This window comes from Gavialis gangeticus, unplaced genomic scaffold, assembly GCF_001723915.1.
Source record: "Gavialis gangeticus isolate Ggan-Ray unplaced genomic scaffold, GavGan_comp1, whole genome shotgun sequence".
Lineage (NCBI taxonomy): Eukaryota > Metazoa > Chordata > Crocodylia > Gavialidae > Gavialis > Gavialis gangeticus.
The window spans coordinates 26,709,644-26,727,197 of NW_017728994.1; the positions used below are offsets into that span (position 1 = coordinate 26,709,644).

The following is a 17,554-nucleotide window of genomic DNA, read 5'->3' on the forward strand; positions in this document are numbered from 1 at the left end:
CCATCCACAAAAACGTGTCTCTTCCAGCCCTAATGTCTGTCAATCAACAAACTAGGGGATACTTACCTTTCAGTTTTGGTAAATATGCTGAATGTATTAGTATACCTTTTTTTGCCAGTATACTTTCAATCTCTGCCTTTGACAATCCACATATGTATGTATCCACTCCTAATCTAATTTTCAAAATCCAGCCCCATGCTTTGCAGAATACTTCAGATATGTATTCATCATGTTATTTAACTTTCAAAATTACATGTGGTTTAGTTCTTATTCTACTGAATTTGGAAGTTGGAAAGTTTTCACTAAGCCAAGTTCTGTCTTGACTGACACTCTGTACAAACCTGTTGGGACGAATTTGACCCAATATGCTTAGATATGTTAGAAGGAACTAAATAATTCATCTTCCTCCGCTTTGTTTTCCTTGCAGTGTGCTGGAGATGTAGATGTAAACCTCCTATCTGTTTATGGAGGATATAAGGGGATTTTATCCAATTTCATTACAGTGATTCTTTTCTTTTCCCCAAGCACTCCCAAGCCAGAAGAAAAAGCCTGGGAACACAGTGATGTGCTGTTAAATAGGATCATACCGGACTAGAAATGTACAATTTCTGGAAAAATTAAAATATATGCAATACTTATTTTCTAAGTACCCTTTACAAATCTAAATTCACTTTGCTACTTTAAGAACATAAAATGTATTATGTATAGCTTGGTTTGCTCATAAAATTATCATGTTTGGTACTTTTAAGTTTAGCAAATATATAGTTTATTCAGACAATAATTCCAAAATTTACTAATTGAATAAATGTTTTAAATTTTTGTTACAAATGGAGCTACAAGCTGCTGAACTCTAAGGAACCTATCATCTCTTCGTTTTTGCCAGTTTATGAGAAGCAGGCCAAAATTAAAGTTGAAAATAGAAGAAACCATCAACATTATAGTAAAACAAAGAAAGTTATTATGTATTCTGGACTTAGTTGCCTCTGCAGTGTCAAGGAGCTGCAGAAAGCACTAATTTTTAGAAAAAGAGCTGAGGGGAAAAAACCCCAAGACTCACTGAATACAAATTTTGCTACATGAAACTTGGTCTAATCAGTCTCATTTTCTGAACTATCACTATCAGCAGTTTCTCCTTCTGATCCTTCATTTTTATCAGCTTCATGGACTTCTAAAAACTGAAGGTTTGCCCGGATTGAAACAAGTTTTTCTGTTCTTTCACATGCTAGCTTATTTCTTTATTTGGTCCAAGTATTTACAAACATAGACCAGTTTCTTTCACATGCTGCAGAAGATGTAGAAATCTGAAGCAGGCGAGAAGCAAGGAGTCAGAGGCTGGGTCGTGCAAATGCCTTGCCATCATGTTGCAGGAGGGATATGTCTGGCAGAGTCAAACATTCCTCGATCAAATACCTGAAGATGTTCTGTATTCTGCAACATTTGAAAAGTACCTTGCCAACATCAAGTCCTAAGTATGTTGCTTGTTTTGTAATCCAGTCAAATGCAGTAGCAGTGCTATTGTTACTAACATTTCTGCCTTTGAATCTTGGATCCAAGAGATTTGCAACAGCATGAATTGATTGGCAACAAAATTCTTTCCATCTGTTAACAAAATTTTTCACTTTTCTTTCATCTGTACTTGTAAGCAGAGATATATTTAGATTCTCAAAAACAGTTGTTTTTTATCTGGGCCATTTGGTAAGGAATGTTTGACAAAAGTGCATTGTCTGATTTCAGATGCAGTGATTGTTGAAGAAATCGGCTTTAGAATCTTCAGGGAGTACTACAGCTGAACCCAGAAGACATCCTCATCAAGTACAGTGTTCCTTACACTTCTGGGTACTTTAAGATTCTCAATTATTACTATTTCTTGAAGAGCTTCGTTTTTTTAGTAAACTTTCAAATGAGATCACCACTCCACCCCATCTAGTTTTACTAGAGTTTGAGTGTCACTATTTTATGCTTTGCATTCTTTTCTTCCTACTTCTTAAAAGACTGCAGCTACAATATGAGTAGCTTTTACATGTTTTATAACCTCTTTTGCTCTTCTAGATATCTTTTGCAGAGTATCAGACTTAATGATGTCAATAAGAAGCAAGTTTAGCCCATGGGATACACATCCTATTACAGTAATATGTGGGTATTTATCCATTATGATCTCCCATCCTGCTTTCATGTTACTTGCATTATGAGTCAGCAAAGCACATACAATCTTCTCTAGGACTTCACATATTTTACTACTGATATACTCTGCAGTTTACCTATTCTCTCCTGTTTGAATGCTTCTGTAAAAAAACTGGTTGAGGTGGCGTTATCACAAAGTTTATCATTCCTTCTCCCCACACATTTGATCATCCATCCGTAAATACAGGCAGTCTTCAGACTTATGACACAATTGGTTCCTGAAAAGCACATCTTAAATTAAAATGTAACTTGGAACAATTTTCCCATAGGAAACAATGTTATAAATGGGGGATTGGTTCCTGAACCAAGGCCCGATTACTCTATTTTCACCAAAAATACCCCAGAGTTTTGTACTCAGTCAATTATAGATGAGTAATATAGCTACATTGCTATTTACAATATAATATATTAATCATATCCATTTGGAAGGACTTTTTTGAGGTGATTGCTGGACTTTTTGAAGAGTTCTTGGCTGGAGCCTTCTCAGGAGTCTTGGCTGCACGTTTTTCTGGAGTCTTGTCTGCTTTCTTAAAGAAAGCATTCAATGAAGTTTGGACAGATGTTCTCCAGGGAAACAGACGACACAGCATACTTGTTCACTGGTGTTGCGTCGCATCCGATCAAGCATCACAAAGTCGAAACTGATGGGCCCAGACTTGCCAGCAGAAAACTTTTTAAATTCCTTTGTCCTCTACTCCTTGGGGCTATAGCTTTGATTTCCTTAAAATGGATGTTGTGTAAGGAGATTGTTGCTCCAGTCACGGGCAGCAGTATCACTTTTAATAAAAACATTATGCAGAAACTTGTGTGATGAGCTACCTCTCTCACAGCTACTTAACTTCATTTTCTGGTTCTTCATGAACTGTACACTTTAATTACTACTACGCTACATACACTAGCCAACACCATTCTAATTCTCCAGATGCCTTTTATTTAATACAGAAAACAAGTTTGCATGAGTAACTACACGAAAAAATACCGCTGTACCCTGTTGCTGTCTTGATAGTGCTGCGCTTAGCTACACTAGGACAGACACTAGGGCACATGTAGAGCCTCAGTAGCAGGAACATGCTCACTCACTCCTGTTAAGTTCATAGCAAGAGCAGGTGCTAACGTATTAAAATAAGGTGTTCCATAAAGGCATCAGTACTATTACAGGGACTTGGTTATAGCTGTGTTGGTCTAAGGACATAGAAGTGCTAATGTCTGCCTAAACTGAGGACCCTGAGCTGGTTTCCTATGCTACTGATTTTTAGCAACCACCAGTCCTATGTACCCAAACATTCAAAACATCACGAATCTGCCTGGAACCAATTTTAAGTCGCGGGATTTTAAAACAAAAACATTTGAAGCTTTTTCAGTATCCCTGTTCCCCGTGTCCCGCCTCCTCGCAGCACTTGGTGTTTTCCCCTCGGGCCACGGTCCCCGCCAGCGCTTTTCTCTACCGACGGGGAAAAGGCGCCCCTGAACTCGATGTCGGGGGCCAGCAGCGCCAACTCACTGTGAGGAACAACCCCGCCTATGCGGCCCCAGGCCCCGCCCCCATTTCTGCAGCGCCACGCCCCACTACGCCACCGCCATACTACGAGCCTACGCACTTAACTTTCCTCCGCGTTCTCCCCTTTTCTCGTTCATTGCCTCGCGAGATCCAGGCTAGGAACTCTCGCGAGGTCTGGTTGCCTTGGCTCCCGTAGCTATAGCAGCGAGAGTAGGCGGGGCAAGCGCGTGAGGATGCTGCGGGCTCCGGCGGGACCCGGCGCCGGCGGTGAGTATTTGTAGCGGCCGCTGAGGTGTGGCGGCCCTGTGCCCGGGGGGAGGATGCCTGAGCTCCGCAGGGCCGCGGCCTCGGGGGACGGGGCTGCCCCGACGTGGGGTGCGGGGGGAAGGAAGCGTTAGTGGGGATCTGGCGGGACCCGGCGCCGGGGCTGGCGTGGCCGCAAAGCGCGTCCGTGAGGCAGGTGCTGGGACGGCGGGGAAGGGGAAGCCGTGAAGTGCCTGGGGGGTAGCGGGGCCCCCACGGGTCCCAGAGTGACCGGTCCCGGCGGAGTCGGTATAAAAAAAGGAAAGAAAAGGTGCGGGGAAGCTGCTGGTGGTAGGGAATGCTGCCCTGCCCGCCCGTCTGCGAGCTCCGGAGAGCGGCAGGTTGCAGCTCGGCGCGATTCCCGCTGCGGGAGCGAGCCCGACCCTGCCTAAGGGGCTGAAACCCTTGGGAGCCGCGGGTCGGCGGGTCTGACCTGCGCCACTGCTGCAGCTGGTGGTGGGGAGGAATGGAGTGGTGGTGACACTGAATGTGGTGAACCCCTATCGTGGGGGCGTGGGGAGGGGACAGCCAGGAATGAAGTGAAGTTTGTTAGAAGCAGAGAAGCTGCGAGCTTTTCATCACTGCTCGGCAGTTCTCTTGGTTGTGCAGTCTTGCTTCAGGAAAAAAATATATTTTGTAAGTCTAGTTTGAAGGAAGGCAGTTAAATCTAGAGGTCGGATGCTTCCTTTTTACCTTCAAACATGGATTTAAAAAATACGCTTTTTCTGTCAGAGAGAGAGAGAGAGCTATCTGGTTTTGCCGGATATGATTTCCTTCTTTCAGGAGGAAGATTAGGGATCATAGGGGATTAGAGCCCTAAAAATAAATCCAAAACAATGCACATACCTCCTGCCTTTAAAAAGTTGGTTTTATGTTGCCTCAGGAAAGGAGGGAAACTTCTGTGAGCATCATAGAAGTTGAAGTGGGGATTGTGAAAGTGAATGTTTTTGATAGATTTTAGTATTACAGGGAACTTTACAGCATAGAAACGATGAGAATGTGTATGCCTTAAAAGAACAAAAATGTACAGTTTGATTTTATTATCTCTGATGCAGTTCTGTAAAAAATGACTTTCTGGAAAGAATATAGTCCAAAACCAAACCTCTCTAAAACCTGCTAATGTTTATGTTAAAATTATGTTAATGTTCAACCTCAGAAAAGGCTCTAAGATCAAGGTTTTTGGTGGCTGTAGAATGGAATAGTACCTTTAGAAAATGATAAATGCAGAATGAACAAAGACTGCATTTCTATTTCTAGATGAGAAAGAAAGTGTTTCAGTGCTTAAAACTGGAATGTGAAACCATACATAACTCTAACGAGACACTTTTTAAAAATTATTGACAAAGCACATTATTGGCTAAGAGAATATGGCACTAGTCCATGTACAGCTGCTCTCATTTAGGAGGTAAAAAAACTAATTACAATATATGAGAATAGCTTTATCTTTCTACTCTGTTCCAGCACCTAATCAAATATAGAACCATCAAGCACACTGCGTACTCTCGCATTTAATTAAATATTTGTCCTCCTGGTCTCTTCACCTCTAGGTGATGCCCGTCAGGCAGGTTTGCAGCACAATGTTTACTGGAGTTTTTTTTTAATTAACTTAGTACAGTTAGAGTTTCTTATAGTTAACATTATTCTAGAAGACTATGTAATATTGCTTGTTTATGCTGCTGACTAGCAAAACCACTTTTTAAATTCTATATTGCTTCTGCAAGCAAAAGCATGTTAGGTTCTCCCTCTGCTTGGGTTAGGTAATGATAATCTATTTTGGGATACAGCCACAAGTTAATTAAAAGGGATAAAGGGCACTTTAATCCTGTGTTATCCGACTCTGATATTGCTGTTAAGCATTAAACCTCTTTCCTTGAGTTTTCATGGAGATTCTACAGAAGCGAAAGGGTTATAATTTCCCAGTTTGTGTGCCAGAAACTCTCTTCCTATAGTCTAGGCTCTACTTTATTAGGTGCTTTTACTAGGTATTAAGTGCTTTGTCAGCATTTACATTGAGACTGTCTCTGTCCTAAATAATTTACAGCACAGTTAGACAATGCAATATGTAATGCAAAAAAAAAAAAGAGAGGATGGGAAACAGGGTTAGGAGGATGAGGGTATACTAGTTGCTCATTTCTGTCACTTGTTGTTTTTTATAATCAAACAGTAGTAAACACCTGTTCTAGAATCCATTCATGTCTCAGGATTGAATGTCCATTAACTATTCATGTCTCAGGAACTTTTACCTCAATATCCTCTTAAGTTTTTTTCTACTAGCCCTTTACAATGAAATTCTTATGCATGCCCAGCCTCTGGGCATTCCCTAGCTTTCATAAACATGTCCTGCTTATTTATAAAAATAATTTATATGTAATTATTTTTTTTTCTCTTGCTTGAAACGTGATTTTTCCCTCTGTCCTCACTTCAGCATTTATTGATTCTCTAAGCAACAACCCGAGCCACTGTTCCAAAGCCATGAGACTCTTCTCTCTCGAGACCTTTCCCAAGGACAGATTTGCAGTTGATGTTGTAAAACAGCAGCAAGAATTTTGAGAGGCTTTCAAAGATTTGCTAAGTGAGTGGAAAATAAAAATCTTGTTCTTGGAGGTCTGAAGGCCTTGCACAGTCTTCTCACCTTTGTCCCTGCTTTTACAGTTCAGTTAGCAGCCAGTCTCTCTCCTTTTGGGAAGGGGTGCTGATACAGCTCCTGGAACAAGTTTATTAAAGTAGAGGGGTTGATCGGGTAATCTACAGTAAGTACCTTTGGGGTATCCTACTACGACCTAAATTGGGCTGTTCATACACTCTGTGTGTACAGATCAGCCTCTTGGACTGATGTATAGTCAATTAATTTGGGGAGCTAATCTGCCTTAATGTTACTGAATCCTAACATTTAGGATTTGGCATTGGAGTTCAAGTTAAATGAAGCTGGGCTACACGTTGCCTTTCATTAGCTGTTGAAAATGGATGTAAATTAAATTAGTGTGTTGCTTACAGTTTTGTAGATAATGCGGAAATGGCAGGGAATACAGAAGAAAACATTTCCCTTTGCTTTATTTTTTCCAACCTTTTTGGCTTTGTTAGAGCTGCATCAGGACACACCTACCTGTTTACTGAATGAAGCCTATTGGTGTTATTAGATATGGGGTAGTCAGACTGTGGCAGAGGTGCCGCAAATGGCACAGGCAGCCTCTGTGTGTGGCATACGAGAGACCAGGGAGGGGACTGATAGGTAGGGCAGGAAGCAGAAAGCAAAGCAGCAAATTGGGCAGGGAGCATAGGGAAGAAAGCAGAGCAATGGATCAGGTGGGGAAGGGGATTGTAGGAGAGTGCGGGGTAATTTGTGGGTCACCTCCCAAAAAGATTTGTCCCCACTATCCTAGATAATAAAATTTTCATTAGATTGTCATGTCTAATGCCTGAGAGAAGAAATGTGAGGTAGAGGTGAACTTTAAATCTTTGTTCCTAGGCTCAAGAGTCTCTTTTTTTTTCTTTTTTTTTTTTTTCCTCCAACTGTTATTAACCTTGCATGAGCAGAGCCAGAGCGTTGTTGTGTAGATAGAAGCCAGTTCTAATTGTCAACAAATTTAGTAAGAAGACCTTAGAACTATAATGGGCTATCATTAGGATTTCAGTAGTACTATTATCTTGATTTAAATTCTGAAAGTAGCCTCACTGTATGGATTAATCATTCAATGTAAATGTTTCTTAGTTGCATGACTATGTAAAATGTACCCCCAATCCATGACTTCAGTAGCATTCATGTTCATTTGAAATGTGAATGAATCCTTTCTTGAGTTGAGATTCCCTGTTGGAAGCTTTGATCAAAAACAAATGCCTAATACTACAGTGTTTTGTTCAAAAGTAGCATTTTTATGTAGGCAGTAGGGGTGTGTGAAGCTTTGGTCGCTGATTCAATTAGGCAGATATTCTGCCCAATTCAGTGGCCAAATCTCTGAATCTAAATCAAATCGGGAGACCATGTAATCTCTCCCAATCGAATCAGAATAGATTCGGAGAGAATCCATGATTCAAACATAGGCTCAGCTTTAAATGATTTTTCTACATACCTCCAGGTACCAGGCATGGCTCATGAACATGCCTTGCTTTTATGGTTATTAATTTTTTTTTTTAATATTCTAAAAAAACAGGGGAAGAGGATTCATTTCCTTTAAATTTTATAACTAGGGACCTACTGAAATTGCAATTTGGCAGATTTTGTGGAAACTGTGAAATCCAGCATTGCTTGCAAACTCTGTAGAGAAAAAAGCTTACTGAAAAAAAAAAATGCTGGTTTCCCCAGACAGAACCACCTATCCTCATGGTGTTGTGGCCTGACCATGAAGCCCACTAGGGGGAGGGGGGCTGTTTTGCATACATTGCATACTTTAACTAATTATTGATGGTGAACTGAGTTGTTACATGCAAATCAAGGGAAGTCATTCTGCTCTGTTCAGCACTGTTGAGGACTGACCTGGAGTACTGTATCCAGTTTTGGGCCCTGTACTTCAGGAAGAATGTGTACAGCTTGGAGAGAATCTAGCACAGGGTGACAAAAATGATTAGGGGCCTTGGAGGGAGACTTGCGAGGAAAGGCTGAAAGAACTAGGGTTATCTGGCATGGGGAAGAGAAGGCTGAGGCAGGATTTGATAACAGTCTTCAAATACCTGAAGGGCAATTATATAAAGAGATGCTTTTCTCTGTAGATAGGGGGGACAGGACCAGGGACCAATACGTCAAGTTTTGGCAGGGGAAATTTAGGCTGGAGATTAGAAATAACTTTCTGACTATGAAGATGGTCAGGCATTGGAACAGGCTACCTAGAGAAGCTGTGGAATGTCTATTCTAGGAAAATGTCAGGAGTAGGTTAGATTGACACTTGGTTGGGGTGGTTTTAGTTGGAGATGAGGGGTTTGAGAGAGGGGTTAGATGAGAAGATGACCTGGTAGGTTTTCCCTTTGTGTTTTTTTCTAGGTAACCCTTTGGTTTTCCATACTGCTTTTCGTTTGGTTGGGTATACATAAAAAAGCAAAGGCAGCTGTTTGTTATTCTTTTATCATTGCCTTTTAAAACCCTCTGACTAGCTTTATTTTTCTTATCTTTGCTTAGGTTGCATCATCCATGATTTGAAATAACTGGGTTTTCCACTGCTCTGTAGCAGCTCTTGTTCTTAGGTATCTAAAGGATTTATTTAATCTCTACTTTGTTGTTTAGCTGTCTTATTTTATTCTACTTGTCTCCTATAGAATCGGAACATTTGCAATTAGTTTGAGAATCTCTGTTGACTGCTTAGTTATAACATACTTTTATATGCTTAGTTTTTCTCTCTCTCCCTTTTGAGAGAGAGAAAACTGAAGCTTTTTTCTATTAAAGTATTATTACTCATTTCTTCAAGTCTAAAGTTTTTATTTTCTTGTTTGTGTGGTTAGTCCAGTTTGCATGTAATTCTCAGCAAAAATGTTGCCATTCATTTCTCTTTCTAGATTAATTTATCCTGATGTAATGTTTTTAATTCTAGCTATTGGCTGTCAAATTTAATGGCGGGAGTGAAGGGGGCGAAACTCCCATTGTTTGGTTAAATGGTGATTTACTGAAAAAATTGTACATACTGAGTGTTACGGATGCCAGGGCCACAAGCTACTGCATCTCCTGGGTCAGATACTATGAGATTTTGTGGAGAAGTTGTCATATCCACCCCCCACCCTGGTCTTTTTTTAATTCACAGTTTACTTAGTTGCCAAAAAGTAGGTCATAAAGTTTGCAAAGAGAATTTAGCTCTAATACACAGCTGGATGTTCCAAGGAGTTTGCAGTCAGATGAGAAATGTGTGAAACATGGAAACTTTCAAATGAATCCCAGTTTTTTGTTTGCATTAGTTCTTGATTTAAATGTTGTACTCATGTTAATTTTTTTTTAACTTTTCTCATCTCTTCTGTTTTTTTGAAGGATTGGTTTCTGACCTGTACTTGTACCTGGGACAATTGGTTTCCTTTTAGATCCTCTGCAAAATATACCTGTTTTCCTAAAGCATTCTTACTATATGTACGGCTATGTGTATTTTTACTTAGTGTAAATCAACTCAGAAGCACAGCTTCCTTGAATACAGGAAGGATAAAGAGCAATAGAGCATAATAGCCTATTGGATAATATTACATGTGGATAATATATCTAAAGCATTTCTATTTTTGGAAAATGTTGAAAAGAGTTGCCAATGATTACATCAGCGTGTTTGGTGTGCTATTGTTTTATGTATTGGCATATATGTATTTCATCCTAATGAGGAATGGGAAAGAATATAGTAAAGGAAGTGTAATCGTCCCAAAGATGCACAACGCTTTTCATACTGTGCCTTGTCAATAGCTCCAAATCTGTTCAAATTTCTCAAGATGGATCATTGCAGCAGGTGATTTTTTTTTTTTTGGGGGGGGGGGGGAGACATTTTCAAAAATTTTCATAGACTTTTGGGCTGGACGGTACCCCGAAGGACAACTGAGTCCAGTCTCCTGCCCCAGGGGCAGGAAGTCAGCAGGCATCATAGGATCCCAGCAAGATAAAAATCCAAATGTGTCTTGAAGGTGTTCAAAGTGGGTGCTTGAACTACCCCCGGCAGCAGTTTATTTCAAACCTTGGGGGCTCGGACAGTAAAGAAGTTCTTTCTTATGTCCAGCCTGAATTGGTCGCGGAGGAGTTTGACCATTCGATCTTGTCATCCCTTGGGGCGCTCTGGTGAACAGATGTTCTCCCAGATCCTGGTGAACACCCCTGATAAACTTATAGGTAGCCACCAGATTGCCCCTGAATCTGCGCTTTTCCAGGCTGAAGAGTCCCACAGCTCTCAGCCTCTCATCATAAGGCCTGTTTTCCTGACCTCTGATCATGCACGTGGCTCTCCTCTGCACCCTCTCAAGCTTCTCCACATCTTTTTTGAATTTTGGAGCTCAAAACTGGACACAGTACTCCAGCTGCAGCCTCATCAAGGCCGAGTACAACGGGAGAATGATGTCCCGAGATTTGCTTGAGAAGCATCTATGGATGCAAGCCAGCACTTTTCTCACTTTTACTAGCAGCAGCAGCACATTGAAGGCTCGTGTTCATCTCATGGTCAATCATGACCCCTCCCCCCAGGCCCCCCCAAGTCCCTTTCGCCTGTATTGCTAGCCAGCATACCACTGCCGAGCCTATGAGCATGCTACAGGTTTTTCCTCCCAAGGTGGAGAGCCTTGCATTTTTCGGTGTTAAACACCATCAGGTTCTCATCCACCCATTTCATGAGCCTGTCAAGATCTGCCTGGATCACCCTCCTGTCCTCAGGTGTGGATGCTTTACCCCAGAGTTTGGTGTCATCGGCAAACTTGGCCAGCCCGCTTGTGACACCAATGTCTACTTCATTGATGAAGATGTTAAAAAGTCTAGGCCCTAAGACAGAGCCTTGAGGGACCCCACTGGTCACCGCAAACCAGGATGTTTGACTTCTGTCAACCCCCACCCTCTGGGTCCTGTCGCAGAGCCAATTCCCCAGCCAGCGGATCGTGGTGAGGTCGAGGCTGTAGTTAGCCAGTTTTGCCAAGAGGTGATCATGGGACACCAGATCAAAGGCTTTTTTAAAGATATACAACATCAGTCTCTTCCCCCCCCTTGTCCAGGTGATGGGTCACCTGGTCATAAAAGGAAATGAGATTGGTCAGGCAAGACGTACCTGCAACAAACCCATGCTGGCTATCCCTCAGGATATTGCTGTCAGCTATTTTGTTAAGGGTGGCCTCTTTGATAATCTTTTCCAGGACCTTCCCCAGGATAGAGGTCAGGCTGATGGGCCTGTAGTTTGCCAGATCTACTTTCCTCCCTTTCTTGAAGATGGGCACAACATTGGCCTTCTTCCAGTCTTCGGGCACCAGGAGTTCTCAAAGATCTGTGCTAGGGGCTGAGCTATGATGCTAGCCAGCTCCTTGAGTACCCTTGGGAGGAAGAAAAATAGATACTTTTGATTAGGATATATTTGTTGAATGGGGAGAATAAGTGGAGAAAGCACACTTTGCATTAGAGAAATGTTCTTGCAGCCCCTCTTTTACAACCAAGGTTGAAAAGGAGAAATATGACATGGAAATGGACCTCACTGAGGGAGAGTACCTTTTGTCTATAGTAAGAAATCCACTCTCCCTTAGAAATGAGATTTACCCTGTTTTAAAGGAGATGAGGAGTTCAAGTAACTACTTTGATTGCTATTTTGCTTGCTGCTTCTCCTTTTCTTTTTTATCTTGTTGCACTTCTGGTGTCACCAGTTTTTCTCTTCCATCGTATGTGTAGGGTGAAACTGATGTCTAGTTACTTTCATAGCTCCTGGTAATCCAGCAGGAGCCAGCTGTGCTCTTAGATGAAAGACAGGAAAGCCTAATCATTTTTACTGGAATAGCGAGCTCTGCTTGTATTACTGGAAAGACTGAAAGTGTCACTCTTGTGTTGTGTTCTTGTTCCTGCCAGTGCTCCTGGGAATATTTTCTAAGTAAGCATGACAAGGCTGGTATGATCTTTTTTTGGGGTTGTATTGCAGAAGAATATGTGAAGTTGGGGGAGAGGAGGTTGACCTGAAGGATAGCTACAATGCCATCCTCCATTGAATCATGCAGTGCAACTGTGAAAAACAATACTTAGTGTCTTTTTTTATCTGCTGTATTGTATGTGGATTTTGTAGGTACTTTGTGTACAAATATTAGGTTTACTCTGTGCAAATCTTACCTTTCAGGTGTTCATTCATTTTACTTACTTAAATTCTAACTTTTTTGAATAAATACTGTAATGTAAGCAGCAGAAAACTTTCTCATACATGCATAGACATTCTACATTTTGTATGAAATGCTAGTTGAACTGGAATCTGAAATCCAAAATATGGAAGAGGATGTTTTTTGAATATAGTCTTTTCACTTAAGTCCTCAGTTGTGCTTGGATTTGGATTTGGATTTTTACAACACAATATAAAACTTAACTTTGGTCTAACTCTGGTTTGAATTTATTCTGTCTACAGTATGTGCAGTTGGCTGGAATGCTTCTATATTTGCTAATTTCTTTTCTCTTTGTCTCAACTCCCCTTACTTTTTTTTTTTTAATTTAAAGTGGACATGGAGAAAAAAGGTAGCACTATTTTTACAGCTTCCTATTCATGAATTTCCCTTTTTGCTCCTATGTTTACTCAACTTGTCTGAGACTGATTTGGGTATTGGCATGAATGCTAAACAGAGGACCCATATTGTTATGCAAAGAAGTGAATAAATTAGCATATTCATACCATATGTAACTGCATAGGCAGCCATGTTTATGGCTCTAGGTAGCATTGATTATTTAAGGCAGACAAGGTTCTTTAGGTGAACCTGGTATCTTTTTATTATTAGACCAACTCTAATGAAAAATATCAGATTCACCCAAAGAACCTTGTCTGCCTGTGTCCTTAGACCAATACAGCTACAACCTACGCCATTGATTATTTAACACACACAAGTTTCCATGTTTGCTTCATCAACATAATAGAAATGCTATTCCTGAGTTAGCTACGAGGATTTTTTAGCTTAAACTCGTGGTTCTCTGCATTCAAGCTTACATCACTTTTTTGTGTAACCCTTCCTTATCTGAGCTGACATTCTGGTAACAGTGGATGACTGTGTAGACCCCACTGTCAAAGGAGCCCCTTGGCTGACTTGTGAAGACTAGTCACAGTAAAGTGGCAGACTAATAAGAAAGCACCTAATGAATGTGATGGTTTTTCTTGTCCCTCACATTATTTTCTTTAGCGTAATCCCCTTTTCTCTCTGAGAAGCTTGGGATTGCATGCTTCATTTTGATTGACAGCAGGAATGTAGGATTAGAAGGTAGTAATAGGACTGGGAAATAGATGAGAGAAAGTGGTCACCTTTTATCAGGGTGACAAATTGACTTATGTAGACCAACCCTCAGCTGTTTTGAGGTATGCCTCTGCAAAGACATAGAAAATATAAAACAAGCCACGTTCCTCATAGGACATGATTGACCTGTCTCTCTAGCTGTGAGATTATACTGGCTAGTTTTTTGAAGAAAATGTATGGGGCATTTGAATAATTTAACAGTATTATCATGAAAAATCTAAGACTTTCTCCTAGATAAAATACAATATGAATTCTTTTGGAACACATTCTAGCTGATGAGATTCTTATGACCTGTTGCACTTAGGAAGTGGGTTTTTAAACCTAGTGCTCTAAGAAATTGATGCAACACTTGGTTGATGAATAGCATAAAGGCTTGCTTTAACTACCAACAAGCTACAAAACTAAATGACAGAAAAAAAACCTGGTTCCCAATGTAAAATGGGCTATTAGTCCTTGTATTATCATAGCTGCAAAGAGATTTTTACTGGAGGTGCACCAATACATCAGTCCCATGTCAGATCAGCACTGATTATAGGGAAAGTTGAAAGTATCGGAAATTGGCTTTTTTTGCCTGATGTGGCCGATAAATACCCTGTGCATGCATGGGGTCAGGAGTGCAGCCCTGCAGTTTGGAGACCAACATCTGGCTGGTAAGGAAGGGATGGGGGGAGAGAAGGGGCTTGTGGTGGGGAGGAGGTGGATCGAGGACCCAAGGGTGAGGGAGGGAGTGGGGCTGGGGCAGGTGCAGTATGGAGCTACAAACACCTTGTCCAGGGGGCGCGGGGGTGGGCAGCTCCCACCCTGCATCCACCGCAGGAGGATGTGGGGGGGCATGTGCCCCTGGATCTGTGCACGGGGCAGGGTGCTGCTACGGACTGGGGTTGCACCATGCTTGGGGTGCGTGACGGTGGTGCTGAGAGGGGTTGGAGGGGGTTATGGTGAATTTTGGGCTGGCTGCAGCCCCCCCTGTAGCCCTGCTTCCAGCACCACTGCCGCCCACCCTGAGTGTAGTGTAGCCTGGCCCCAGCCCACAGCATCACACCACTTGCAGATCTAGGGACATATGCCCCCCCACCCCCTCCTGGGGTGTGTGCAGGGCAGGAGCTGCCTCCCCCTCTCTTCCCCCGCACCTCTCCCCTCTGAGCAGTGCCCGCCTCTGCCCCACTCTGTCACTGTGGAGGCCTTGATCTGCCCTCTCCCAATCCCTTCACCCACATCAAACTTACTAGCTCAACCCTGGTCTCCCAGCTGCTTGACTGCGTATTGGAATCAGATCAGTATCAGCCGATATGGCTCCTTAAAAATCGGCCATTGGTATTGGCCCAAATAATCTATCAGTCCACCCCTAACTTTTACCTAATGCAGGCAGGAAGCAGTTTTTGTAAAATTTCACAGCGTGGATTCTTTGCTTATTGGCTGGGTGGCAGAATGGCTTCTTGGTTTTTCCTGGACTGTACACACTTTACTGGCAATCTTTTTTAGTTCTTATACTGTTTAACTGTATAGCTTCAAAGCATTTTTCCATGATGGTTGGCTGATTTAAAATTCAAACAAAACAGGGAGGAAAAGGGTGACTGTCATATTAGAATTGTTAAATTGCCTAGCTTCTGTTTTTGGATTTGTCTAGGTGCAAAGGCTGTGTTTCTCTGCAGCCCCTGCAATTATAGGTTAATTGTACGTAATGGGTCTTGAGTGGTCAAACAGGATGCTTACCTGTTTGGTTACTGGACCTGTCTTTGGGTATTTTTTATCAATAGGGCAAATTTGAAATAGCCTTGACCATTGATGGTCTATGTTCAAAACTCCAGACATACATTGAATGATTGACACATTTGTAACACCTTAATTGACATTGGGTGCCTGTTTTGAGAAATGTAAGCATTCGTGTGCATTTGTCAAGTACAGGGCATCCTTCTTGTACCTTTTTTACAGGTTTCTCTGGAGATGCATAGTTAGTCTTCTTTAGTTGCTAGTTCAGTTGAGATGCATATGTAGTTTCCTTGCCTTCACTGGCTCAGCCTTACCTTTGGCTTTCATAGCTTGGAGATACACATATGATGAGCATACCAGGTCTCTGTTAATAATTTAACCACTTTTACTGTTTCATGGCATAGGTCTGGTATTGGGTACTTCAGGCCCCACTGTCTTGATGCCTAATGGGTTGTAAGCCATTAGCGGAGTTTGATTTTCTTGTGGCAGTCTTGCTACCACAACCCAGTCTTGTCCCAGCCATTGTCTTGTCTTGTATTTTTGTGCAAGAGACACTGTCCAAACTTGCACAGTTTTCATGTGCAGCATGACCTACCTTTTTAAATGTTAGATGTCATATTGGACACTAATTAATAAACCGATTGGGTACTGCATGTGAGCGTGCAGACTTCCATTCTGCTGCTACAAAAGTCTATTAAAACTCAGTGAGGGCAGAATTGGTTGCAAAATTTTTTGCTTAACTGATTGCAACTGATTTTTCAGGGAGAATTAAATGCATGAAAGGAAGAAAATATTATAAGTTGCTTTTAGCTAGAGAGAAGCCAAAGAAGCATTCTTTAGACTGTGACAGAAATTTTCTCCTGTCTCTTCAGAATGTAACTACCACATTTCAGAGTAAACAGAAGTAAACAGGAACTAAAATAAGCCTTTGTATAATGAACTGAGGTACAATTTAGGGTTTAGCTATTGCTTCTTCAGAATAACAGGAGAAAAATACCAAGCTTCTTTTGTATCCTACAGTTAGGTCTATAGGTGGAAGCTGGTCCTGGGCTTAACTGGATTCCAGGTTGGTATGTGGAGCAAGCATTTGAAATGGACCTCTGTTACAGAATTAGCTTTAGGGTTTGGTGGAGAATCGGAGATGACTCCTTATTAGGCATGTCTGTGCTTAAAAAGTCCCTGCTGCCATTGCTTTGCTAACGGAAGGAGTTTCCTGATAGCTATGGCATAAACTAAGACGACAAAAACATTTTTATATTGGCGTGTCTGTGTTTTTGCCCCTCCCAAGCAGAGGTGCACCGATATATTGGAATGGCACCATTAAAAGAAAAAATAACTTTATTAGCACTTGGGTTTCTTTGGCCAGTGCAGCCGATAATGTCACTGACTAAATGCTGTGGGGGAGAGAAGGGATCTGGCCGAGGGCAGATTGAGGCCCCCAAGGTGAAGGAGGGAGTAGGGTGGGGCAGTGGCAAGGGCAGGGGCAGATGCTGCCTGGGTGGGGCATGGGACAGAGTGGTGGGTGGCTCATCCAGGGGGCAGCTCTCTGCTGCCGTGCGCACCTGCAGGGGAGGCATGGGTGGCATGTGCCCCCCAGATTTGTGCATGGGACAAAGGCGGGTTGCCTGCTATGGACTCGGGGCCAGGGGCTGTGCTGGCCTCTTCCTGGTGCGGGGTGGGCTGGGCTGCACTCAAGGTGGATGGGTGCAGGTGGCAGTGGTGCTGGGATGGGAGGCTATGGGGAATTTTGGGATGACTGTAGCCCACCCTGTAACCACCCCTCCTAGTGCTGCTGCCACCTGCATTGAGCACAGCCCTGGCCCAGCCCTCCTGCTGGGAAGAAGCTGGTGTAGCCTCTGGCCCCAGCCTGCAGCAGGCAACCCACCCTTGGCCGTGGACAAATCTGGGGGGATACTTGCCCCCTGTGCCTCCCCTGGGGGTGTGTGCAGCAGCAGGGATCTGCCCCTGACCCCC

At 42.4% G+C, this 17,554-nt stretch overlaps 1 long non-coding RNA gene across 1 annotated transcript in view; it reads left to right on the top strand.

Annotated features, from left to right (window-relative positions):
* Window positions 1–3,818: 3,818 nt before the first annotated feature.
* The window catches only part of LOC109287392, a 126,385-nt gene continuing 112,649 nt past the window's right edge, over window positions 3,819–17,554 (top strand). The window contains exon 1 of the long non-coding RNA XR_002094847.1: window positions 3,819–3,946. This is a non-coding gene — a long non-coding RNA (uncharacterized LOC109287392). The remainder of the gene's footprint in view (window positions 3,947–17,554) is intronic.